Source organism: Papio anubis, chromosome 17 (assembly GCF_008728515.1).
Source record: "Papio anubis isolate 15944 chromosome 17, Panubis1.0, whole genome shotgun sequence".
NCBI classification, from domain to species: domain Eukaryota; kingdom Metazoa; phylum Chordata; class Mammalia; order Primates; family Cercopithecidae; genus Papio; species Papio anubis.
The window spans coordinates 11,596,681-11,609,404 of record NC_044992.1 but is presented as its reverse complement, the minus strand read 5'-3'; the positions used below and the strand labels follow the sequence as shown (position 1 = coordinate 11,609,404).

The following is a 12,724-nucleotide window of genomic DNA, read 5'->3' as shown; positions in this document are numbered from 1 at the left end:
CCTCGGGATAGCACTTTCTTGAGAATGGGGACTATATTTTATCAAAAATAATTCCTAGTACAATTGGATTGTTTGTAACACAAAGGATAAGTGCATGAGGGGATGAATACCCAATTTCCCATGATGCAATTATTACACATTGCATGCCTGTATCAAAACATCTCATGTTCTCCCATAAATATATACACCTACTATGTACTCCCCAAAATAAAAATAATTCCTAAAATCCCTCATCTTTCCCTTCATAATTTTCTGTGCATTATTTTATACAGATCACCCTTACCTGCCTCCAATGAACACTTCATAGGATTCCAACCCCAAGGTTCTCATTACCAACCTGGAAAACTCAGACAACAGCCACAGTGGCAGTAACTATCAGCTGTCACCCAACATCCATTCTCCTCTTCATCCTCCCTAACAAGATCCTCGTTTACTTGGGGCAGCAATGCACCCAGCTAAAAGGCTACATTTCCCAACTACTATCAACTGAACTGTGTTCCCTCTCAAAATCCACATGTTAAGGCCCTAACCCCAAACATGACTGCACTGAAGACAGGGCCTATAAGAAGATAATGAAGGTTCAATGAAGGTTAATGAAGGGTGGGGCCCTAATCCACTGGGATTAGTGTCCTTACAAGAAGAGAGACCACAGAGTTCACTCCCTTCTCACATGTGCAAAAGGTCATCTGAGCTCACAGTGAGAGGTGGCCACCTGTAAACCAAGGGAGGAAGCCTCAGGTTAAAACCTACCTTGCCAGCACCTTAATCTTGGACTCTCCAGTCTTCAGAATTGTGAGAAATAAATTATGTTGTTTAAGCCACCTAGTGTGTGGTATTTTGCAGCCTGAGCTAAGTCACCAACATTCCTTGCAGTTAGAGGTGGAAAATAGGAACACAGTACTTAAAAGGAGCTAACTCAGTTGGAAAAAAGACTCTTGTTCTTTTCCTCCAACCTCCTTGTTGTTGCCTGGAATGTAGGTAATGACTAGAGCTCCAGCCACCCTCAATGCCCTGCAGAAGTGAAATAATGTCCTGAGAATGATGGAGCAGAAAACAGCACTGACTCCAATAACAATGAAGCCACTACACCAACCCTAGCCTTCCTATCTCCAGACTTTTCTATGGAAAAGGGAAATAAATTATCTGGTTTAAGCCACTATTTGTTCCTATCCTGGTTGTTGTTTAGATGCAAACAAACTTACTTTTAATTAATACAGCCCCTAGCATTATTTTATTTCCCAATGACTCTCAAAGAAGGTAGTGCCCGGACACCCCCAGCGTCAGCAGCAGTTTGGTCATCACAATCACTGGGAAGTGCAATTAGCATTTAGTGGCTGGGGGCCAATGATGCTAACTGTCTCCAAATCCACAGAGCAGTTCTAGACAACAGGCCAAAAGTATTTCCTTGAATAGAATCTTAAGACTATACTTTCAGGGGTCATTTCTATAGTTCATTACTGGAGAAGTGTCTCTGAACCTGTAGAGCACCTAACACGTTTTCATTCTCCTGAACTCATTCCTGATGTCTGATACCCTGGTTGAAAACAATGCAGTAAAGCATCCTGCCTCAGAATGACTTTCCTATCATCCTTCATGTGTCATTCCAAGGTTTCTTCATGAGTCACTACAAGTTCTCTAGTCCATACCACAGTACCCCGCAAAAAACACATGAATAAGGCAATACAATCTGATTAAGATACACACACACAAAATACACACACAGAAAAAATACACACACAAAAAAAATTCTTAACTCTGGTGTCCCTGATTTCAGAGCCTTACTATTCCACATCTAATAATTCTTGGTTCCCAGAGACTTAGCAGTTCCACGTTCTAGAGAAAACACACACACATGCACCCGGAAAAACTGCCACAGATGTCACAGACATTCAAAAGAAGTGAAATATGAATGGTCCTAACTTTTTCAAAACATGCAAGATTATAGATAGAATACTTAATATAGGGCATGAATTCATATAATACAGGCCTTATTAAAAGTACAATTCAATGTACAGAAATTATATTTTGATATCAGAGATTTATCTTGTTAGATTAAAATCTGAAAACTAATTTTTTAAGCCTACATATTTGCACTGAAATCCTTCCTGATTGTTATCTTCTGGCTAGAAATGACAAATGTATCTGTTAACCTAAATTTAATACTGAATTAAAATTATTGTGTTTTAGTTGTCCTTTCATTGACCCAGACTAATTTACTAGTCTGAAATTTCTGAAATCCTACAGATTAAAAAAACACACAAACACACAAAGAACCGTGACATAATGTCCCAGAATATCAATCAGACTGGACACTGAGAAAAGCTGTATTTCTATACAATGTCTAATAAAGCTGCCTGGGACTTCGTAAATAGGCAGGTAGCCTTGCTTTTTTAAAGAAATACAGTGGCCAGTCAAGTACGGTTATTAGGACAGCTCTAGCCACGTCGTCTACCTTCACCCCTACCCTCTATTAGATGCAGTGTGTTTGCTGTGCAAATTCAGCAGCAGGACCAGAACTTGAACTGCTTTTTCCAATCGGATTACCGAATCTAAAATCCCTCCTAAAGCTACAAAGGTAGAAGATAAAAAGGAAAATGGAAAAATCAATCATAATCCAGAAAAAAACCAATATTCACAATTTAGTACATATTACTTTGTATCTTTCTATACTATGGGAATAGGTTGCAAAAATAGCGTATTATACCTACTGCTTACAGATTTCACTTAACATATTTTAACACAGTCATTAAATAATTGGTATCACTACTGGAATGGCTGCGTACCAAGCCTGCACTGATTTAGGAGTACTATCAGCCAAAAGGTGCCCACTGTACTTAGTCAACAGCACCTTTTTCCTCAGGCCAATTTGAAAAGTGTTAGAGTTAGATCATTCTTTTCAACTGCTAGAGTTGAACATTCTTATGCTATCTGGTGAACAAATGTGTCTTTTTTTCTGATGATTAACTGACTAAGATAGCACCCCTGAGCCTTCCTAGCCCAGGTGTTTGTTTTGTTATCGCTGCTTCTACTAACAAGTTCCTTACCTATTAACACCATCAACCCTTGTCCTGCATTGCAAATATTTTCCCAGTTTGTGGTTTACCTTCCCTTGTGTTTATGAATTTATATTTTTAAGAAATTCAGTAATTGGTATGCTTTCAACTCAATGACTGCCTTCAAATTCTTTTGCTGTCCTGTAGTATCATTTATATTCACAACCGCATCAAAAGGGATTTCACTCTACCAGTGCTTTTCAGGTCCCTAGCTATGTCTTTCCCTCATCTGTCCCTTTTCTGTAATCTTGCTGCCTATCCATCCAGTCTGTTTTCTCCTTGAGATTTTTCCAATCCATTTTTATAAATGCCATGACTTCTTTCACTGTATTAAGAATGTCAGTCACTATTGTAAGAAACTATTTTGAATCCTGCAAGATATCTTGTTTGGAGATGCTCTTTCTCAAAGTCTTCAAGATATTATTCCCTAGTTCCACAATTCCTGTTTCCGTCTCACAGTGAGAGTCAATGTGGCACCTTCACTTGTCCTACTATGAAGTATCAAGAGACAGACTTACCCTCATACCTAAAACAACTGAAAAAAACAGAATGTACAGGCAATCTGGAAGACACTGGAAATCATCAGGAAACAAAGGGCAGCAGACACTGAAAGACAGGAAATATGTAAGATGAGCCCTACAATTGTCCCCAGCTTACTGCCTAAAGAGTTCACCAACTGTGATACAGGGAGGGGGATCTAGGCAGATCCTGGCAGTGCCCTTGTGTTGAGGACAAGGATCTGGGAATCTAGGGAGACCAATGTAGCCAGAGTTCACATGGCAGAGTACAGGATAAGAGAGAGCTACACAGAAAGAGAACCCCACAGATATGCAGAGGGCCCTCCTTGATCAGTGGATGATTGTGAGGAACCTATACAAGCCTGAAGAAGCAGCCACCTAAAAGGATTAAGAGGGACTCATACCCAGGCTCATACAAGGCAGTTCCTATTCTTAGCCATTGGAGTGGAAAACTTCCTGACTGGAATCCAACAAAGTAGTTAGAAGGATTTTACCTTACTAGCGAAGCAAAATTACCTCTAGAGTAGTCTCATCTGCGAAAGCTAAAAAGCAAGACCTGAAAGGATCAAAGTATCTCCAAGTAACTTAACCAAAGAACAAAACTCAAAAACAGTCATGAAAATACAAAAACAGCCATCACACAATAGTCTCCAGCACGCAATCTAAAATGACCACAGTACACAAAACAGCAGAAAAACATGACCTGTAATGAAGAGGAAAACATCAATCAATTGAAACTGACCCAGAAATGACAAAAATACTAGAATTAATAAAGACAATGAAACATTTACTACGTTCCATATATTAAAAAACTAAAGGATGGATAGAGTATGTTAAATATAGACGTGGAAGAGAGAAAGAATAACCAAATCAAATGTCTAAACATAAAAACTGTAACAAGAGGCCAGGTGCAATGGCTCACACCTGTAGTCCCTGCACTTTGGGAGGCCGAGGTGGGCGAATCACGAGGTCAGAAGTTTGAGACCAGCTTGGCCAACATGGTGAAACCCTGTCTCTACTAAAAATACCAAAAATTAGCTAGGCGTGGTGGTGGGCACCTGTAATCCCAGCTACTCGGGAGGCTGAGGCAGGAGAATCTCCTGAATCCAGGAGGCGGAGGTTCCCAGTGAGCCAAGATCACACCACTGCACTCCAGCCCAGGCGACAATGTGAGACTCCATCTCAAAAAACAAACAAAAAACAAAAACAAAAAAACCCACTACAACGAGAAGGAAGAAATTCTGGGAATGATGGATATGTTAACTTGACTATGGTGATGGCATCACAGAGGTACACATATGTCAAAACCTAGCAAATGACATGCTTTAAATATATACAGTTTATTCTATGCCAATTATACCTCGATAAAACTGTTGAGAGAAGGAGAGAAAGAAAAAGAAGATTATCTTTGGGCTGCACTCTACTTGTCTGATAGGGATTTGCCCATTACATGCCTATGGTTCAAAGGCAGATTTGAGATATCTAGATCTAGTATATTACGAATTAGAGCACTCATTGCTCCCATGGTAAATTCTCCTCTCTCCAACTTCCTTGGTCTCTAATACCGTATTCTGAACCGACAACAGCAACATAAAAATACAATCCTAAGTCTATACTGGGCAGCACAGCAGCACTATACTGTTACTACAATCCTTCTCTACTTCCACCTAGAACACTTTACTCATAATGACCACACTTCCCAGATAAAATTCGTCAGCATCCATTTCTCCTCCCTCTTCCCATCCCTCCCCAGTTTTTTTCTGGTAGTTACTAGTATGGGCAGGAGAAGAAATAAACATGAAAAGGGATGAAGCCTCTGCTATAAAAGAAACCCTAGGTAAAAATTTTCCTTATTCTGGCTGTGTTACTATTAGAATCCATTATTAGATCCTATAGGGAGTTAAGTTATCTTAATTTTCAATGTTTCATATTTTCATCTATGTTTCTTAACAAATATTTTAGCAGGACACTGCTACTCATATATCATTTTGCACTACAAACCTCAAATTGCTTTTACAAAGTCAGAAATTTAGTTCTTAAAGCAAATTAAAAACCAAGAGTCTCACGACTTTTCATTTGTGATCTGTTAGCTAATTCTTAATACTATTACTATGTGAGTTGTGTTTTGAACACCTACTTATTAAACATCCTCAAGCTTACTTTTATTATTTTTGAGACACTTACCTAAACATGTCAACGAGAAAAGGAAAACAATTTTATAGAAATAAATTCTATATATAGACACATTTATTTTACATCATACAAAGACTTGAAATCTAGGGTATTCATGAGTACCTTATACTGCTTAAATTTTAGCCTGTACATGTGAACTATGATCAACCAGCTTAATTTAATCCCAATCTATGCTTTACACCTGATTTTATTCTAGTTCCTTATGATATTGTTATCATATACTCATGATACTAACAGAAAAATTAAGAGTTAAAGTCTAGTTGTAGTTGGATTCAAGGGAATTTGCGTCTTTCTATGTAGCTATTTAGGCAGACAATTCAAATGTTTTGCTAAAGCAAGAAAATAAAAACTTTCATTCCCATGGCTTCCAATTTGGTGTTCAGAATATACATGGTCACAGACTAACAGAATTTGATTAGAAAGAAAACGCAGACTTCACTCTTGTCCTTCTAAGAAACTTCCTGAAAATACTGTATTGGGCTTCGTCTTCCTCCTCTGTGCCCATGAAGGTTGAAATCAAGATACACCTAGTCTCTGCCAAACTCCTGCTCTACAGTCCTAGTAACACTCTCAAAAAAGTATATTAGGCTAGTTTGGTACTGCTTACTTACTCTTAGTGAACCCTAATTTGGATTAACCATTTGTTTAATTCTTCTGATGATCATCTCCATAAAGTCTGTATCAGAAGTTTCATTTCAAAGTGTGCAGGTGAGAATATAGACAATATTAGGTGGCTTTTCTCTGCAGCTCCAGCACCTACACTGGAATCCCTTGCCTACTATTTGATTCTTCACCATGTGAATTCATCACTTTTTAAACATTTCAGAATATACCCACATATGGTAAATGAGACTTCCAGGGAATGCAAAGATAGATATCTACCACTGTTATTATGGTTTAGGTTTACAAATATGCCCATATGAGAAGAGGAAAAATATCACAGACCTTCTCTCCTGCCTAGGCCAATAGTTTGTATACTCCCACAATGACAAGAAGGCTCTCAACAACAGCCAAGTCTCAGGTTCACTGGTCTTTACATTGGTGTATACTTTCTACACTGCCACTCCTCTACTTGCTTATTAAGTCTATTTCTTTTGAATCATATATATATTTCCCGGTGCCATAATTTAGCCATGAGCCATCCCTCAAAACTGTGATTTTTGTTTTCGTGCCAACTATTTTTCATTAAAATTTCAAATTCATGTTGTTGTTTTTTTGGAGGTGGGAGTTAAGTGGAGAAAAATATGAAGAGACAAGAAGAGAACGATATGAAGCATCAGGCACTGGTCTTCATCAGCTTTCTGAGAATATTTTAGTAGTCTTTCTCCTGTGAATTTTCTAGTACTCCCTTTACTCTACTGGTTATGTTTGTGTCACAAAAGCTATCTTCTATGATTCAACTATGCCTCTATCACCTTGCCTTTGAAACCTGGTTTAATATCTTCTCCAGCAGGTCAAAGGAAACACTAAGAACTGGCTATCCCTAATATACAATGTGACTTAAGCCAAAACCCAGTTCTTCAATACCATCTGCACACACACACAAAAAAGATATGTCCATCCAGAATCTCAGAAAGTAACCTATCTTTACAGATGAAATTAAGGATCTCAAAAAAGAGATTCTGGATTAGGTGGGCACTAAATAAAGTGACTGTTCTTATAAGAGACCAAACAAAGAAAAGGAGAAAATAGAGACACACAAGACAGACACAGGGGAAGAAGGCGATAGAGATTATGGTTACGCTGCCACAAGCCAAAGAAGAGCAGCAGTACCAGAAGCTGAAAGAAAGGAAGGATCCTCCCCTAGAACCTTTGGGAGAAGCATGGCCCTGCCAACACCTTCAGATTTCTGGCCTCTAGAACTGTGAGAGAATAAATTTCTGTTGTTTTAAGCCACCAAGTTTGTGGTAATCTCACAGAAGCCTTGAAAAATCTAGTACACCATCTAAATCACGAGTTACAAACTTTTTCTGTAAAGAACCAGATAGCAAATATTTTAGGCTTTGCGGGGATGGGTGTGGCTATGTTCCAATAAAACTTTACTTACAAATACAAGCAAACAGGATGGATTCAGCTCATGAGCTGTAGTTTGCTGACTACATGATATAAATGATACCAAATGATATCTAGCAACCTAAATTGCACCTATCATGCAAATAATCTAAATCATATTTTCTATATCCTTTTTCTTTTAAATTTATAATTATGCTCTGTATGACAGGCACCTTCAATTATCTGCCCAAATCCTATAGTTTTGTTTCCAGAATTTAATCTCAAGATACATTTCAGAATTTTTCTTGAAAACCCCCCACCAATCAACAGGGAGTGGAATTAGGGGCAGAAACCCTCCTAGGATTCTCTCATCACTGAGGTAAGTACACTAAGATGTCAGCAAACTTCCTTGTTTAATATCTTGGACATCTCTCATATCTACCTATCTTTCAGCAAGTAATAGGTAATTATCTTAACAGATTTCTTCTTCCTGGACACGAGAACTTGATTTCTCAAACTTGACAATGTCTACTATTTTCCTTCAATAAATAAATATCTTCTTGTGCCTAGAACCGCTATCTGTAAGAACCTTTTATTATTTAATTAGTTTGAAGTATGTTTTCTCCTCTTATTTCACTATCACATTCTTCTACCTCAATCATCTGATCTTGATTTCTTCCCAATGCTATCAAATATACCTTCTTTCCCAAATCATTTCTTCCTTCTTTTTCCTAAGCAACTTTGACTCTATCAAGCCAGCATATACTAAAATGCCCCAAGCTGTTTTACTGTCTCCTCAGCATATATATATATATACACACACACACACATATATATGACTAATCTTCCTTAGACAGGAAAATAAAGGTAAGACATACCCTGCACACCACTGCAACTGTTCTTCTGTGTCCGTACTGTTACGATCTCTAGATGAATACTGCTTTATGCATCCTTCTGCAATGCAGCTCTGTTAATTCCGGAAATTTCCACAGTAAACTCGGTCTGTCAGTTACCATGGAAACTGCCTGCTTCCTGGCACTACTAACAAATGAGTATCTTTGCTGTGATCTAAGATGAGGCAAAAGGAAGAACTGAAAAATGAAATGTCCAGAAGAATGGCTCAAACACTGTAAATAGAAAATTTCAAATTCTGATATTCATATTTAGTGAACAGAATGTATTAGACAAATTAGATAAGTCTGCAGTATTTTGAAGTAGTACTGATTTATAAAATACAAAGAAATGTTTTATCACCACGGAAAAGAGTAACATTAAAGAGGACAAGACAAACATTCATGTTTGCATCACGCTGCTATTGACTGTTTCCTAAGAGCTGATCCTGTGTCAGTTGTACTCAAAGTTTACTCTTAGAACAGTTTTTCTGGTCTATGCTTCTTCAAGAAAAGGTAAGCAAAACTGCCCTAAATCTATAGGCTACATGTTTTCATGAGATCCTTTCCCTGTTTAGGCTCCAATTTCCAGTGACAGCTAAAACCTCTTCCCAAGTATATAAGAAATTAAGAGTAGTTTAAAGTATAACTTGGGAGCTTTTGCCAAGAGGGTAGCTTTACTAGCATTCTCAGAACATTAGACATAGCCAACCATAATTCCTTCCCAACTGCACTTTGAAACAATGCTAGATTTCTATAACATCACATACTACCAGTTTGCTTCCTAATTATCAAGCATCTTTTAATTTTTGCCTGTCCCTCCTCTTCTATCCAACCTCTAAATGTTAGATTTTCTTGGGGCTCAGCCCTGGACCCAATTTTCTCATCAAAATACATTCTCACTCTCTATTCCTAGGCAACTCTTTCATCTATATGCCAGCAATTCTCAACTTTTTATCTCCAATCTACAACCTCACCTCTGGCACCAGACTCATATTTTCAACGCCACAGTATGTGATACATGCACATAAGCACAGACACACATGTACACATACACATACATATATACACACACACTATATATATATATGTTTTGACATCACTAATAAAATATGTCACACGTATCTCAAACTTAGTATATCTAAAACTCAATCTTGCCCTATGACCCCCATTTATGGATGCTCCATACCCAGTAGTCTCCATCACAGTAATCGCAGCTGAACCCATTAATTCAAGCCAGAATTCTACAAGTCACTATGAACACCTTCCTCCTTGTCATCATCTATAAATTATCACCAATATTTATTAATTACTTCCAAAATTTCTTCACAGTCTCTACCTCAACTGTCATCAATTTAATATTATTAAAGTCATAATAGATGACTATTATGCTTTAGCTATATTACCACAGCTTTATCAGGTCTCCCTATATTCTTACCTCCTTTCAATACATATGCCACACAGCAGCCAGAATAATTACTTTAGACTGTAAATAATCAGTTTAGATTGTAAATCACTCAACTGCTTATAGCTCCCCACTACACTTTGGATGTCATCCAGCTCTTTATCTACAAGGCCCTATATTATGTGGCCCATCTCTCCACATCTAACTGTCTCTACAACTTTAATCTAAATTTGTTTTTCCTTTCTCATTCAGTCATCTTCCATGTGAACTGCCATTCCTTCCATTCCATGACAAGTTGAATATTTCCCACCTTGGTAATTTCAAATACATGCTATTCCTTCCACTTGGAACACTCATCAATCCCTCCCCCAAATCTAGTAAAATTCACTCAGGTTTAGAAGCCTTCACTGACTACATTTTCACCACCCTCCTTCTAAATTAGGCCCATATTTCATTCTCTCATTAGCACCTGGTTCTCTTCCTTTAATAGCATGTAGGTGATTATAATTTTATACACACACACACACATCTTTGTCTACCTCTAAATCTCAAGCTTCATGAAGTAACAATCACATCTCTTTTTTCTACATGAAATACCTATGCCCACACCATAGTAACTAGCAGAAGGCAGACATTCAACAAACATTTGCTAAATATATGAAAGAACACGTACTGGATTGCTTTGGTTTCTGGCAACTATGACTTGCTCCCAAAGCTTTGATGTTCTCCCTGGACTCTATGAGATATCCCTATAGCCCTTCTCCAATTCCCCTTTTCTGGCATCCATTCAAACCCCAAGGAATACACCTCTTATATCTGACTTCTGCAGCTCCTCAGTCAGGAAAAAGGTTCATCTGTGTAAACCTGCAGTGCTCTCTGTACCAGTGGTCCTAAGAAGCAGCAAATTTGCACCCCAAGGTTCATTTGGTAACGTCTGCAGACATTTTGGCTGTCACAGCTAGTAGGGAGCTTGTGTTACTGACATCTAGTGGGACGCCACTAAACTAAACATCCTACCATGCACAGGACGATGGCCTCCCACAACAAAGAATTTTCCAATCTAATATCTCAATAGTAACGAGGTTGAGAAGACACAGCTACTTCCAGTCTCTCCTATGACAAGGGCTGAAAATTACCAATCTATGAAGAAGTAAACATTGGTTAATTTTTAAAAGTACATTTCACCAGCACAAAGTTGTCCTCTAAAACATTGTTTTTAATTAAACAATGAAAATAATCTAAATAGCTATCAATAAGGAAACATAATACACCTATACAATGAAATGAATACTATACAACTAAGAATAGGATATGTGCATGGGGCACAGTGGCTCACCCCTGTAATCCCAGCACTTCAGGAGGCCGAGGCGGGTGGATCACTTGAGGCCAGGAGTTCAAGACCAGCCTGGCCAACATGGTGAAACCCCATCTTTACCAAAAAATACAAAAATTAGCCAGGTGTGGTAGTGCATGCCTATAACCCAGCTTCTTGGGAGGCTGAGGCACAAGAATCACTTGAACCTGGGAGGTGGAGGTTGCGGGGAGCTGAGATCGCACCACAGCACTCCAGCCTGGGCAAGAGTGAGAAAAACTCAAAAAACAAAAAAGAAGAAGAAGAAGAGGAGGAGGAAGAAAAGGGTATGGGTTAATTCAGAAATATTTTCAAGACGTACTAAGTTATTAAGTCAATAAAAACTCAAGCTACAAAAAAGTGCAGAAAAAAAGCTGCTATTGTGTGTAAATATTCTTTAAGGATCTATATAAATTATTATGTATTCTGACATATAATAAGCTTTTGTGCAAGGCATTTTACATTTAATAGGGTTATCTTTGGAAATAAATATTAAGGGCACGAAGCTTATTTTTTGTTTTATAACTTTCTGCACCAACTGAATTATCTTACCAGAAGCAGGTACTACTGATTTTTTAAAGGGTAACATGAACTACCTGGATGATAAGATAATGGGCCATTTTGGCTTTCTTCTTTATACTTTTTCTGTATTAAAAAAAGAAAGAAATGTTATTTTTAAAGCACACTGAAAACATGTCCCCACACATTTTAGGGAACTCTAGCTACTTAGGGGTACACTATACCTGATGTGGTGCAACAGATACTCTAGATTAATCCTCAAAAGAAACTTGATAACCTTCTTAAAAATTTCACTCTTTTGAATTTTTGAGAAGGGTTCTTCCAAACATCATGAAAAGGGAAACCACATGGGCAGAAATAAAATTGATCACAATATTGTTCCACAGGCATGAAAGCTGAATTCAATAAAAACACAGTGTTCACATATGTATCAGGTCATCTAAATTGTTGAAATGTATAGGTGCTTTGAGAACAAGGACAGAAAACCACAAATACTGTTCAGAGAGACTAAAAAAACTATCAATATAATTTTTATTATTACTGGCCGGGCACGGCGGCTCAAGCCTGTAATCCCAGACTGTGGGAGGCGAGTCGGACAGATCACCTGAGGTCAAGAGTTTGAGACAAGCCTGGCCAACATGGCAAAACCCCGTTTCTACTAAAAATACAAAAATTAGGCCAGGCCCAGTGGCTTATGCCTGCAATCTCAGCACTGTGGGAGGCCGAGGTAGGCGGATCACCTGAGGACCAGCCTGGCCAAAATGGCGAAACCTTGTCTCTACTAAAAATACAAAAAACTAGCC

At 38.1% G+C, this 12,724-nt stretch overlaps 1 protein-coding gene and 1 pseudogene across 4 annotated transcripts in view; one reads left to right on the top strand and one right to left on the bottom strand.

The window, feature by feature from the left end:
- MAP2K4 (mitogen-activated protein kinase kinase 4) overlaps nt 1-12,724 on the bottom strand; it is a 121,212-nt gene that overhangs the window by 63,935 nt on the left and 44,553 nt on the right. The gene's annotated exons all lie outside the window — the stretch shown is intronic.
- LOC116271191 lies at nt 1,420-1,497 on the top strand (annotated as a pseudogene).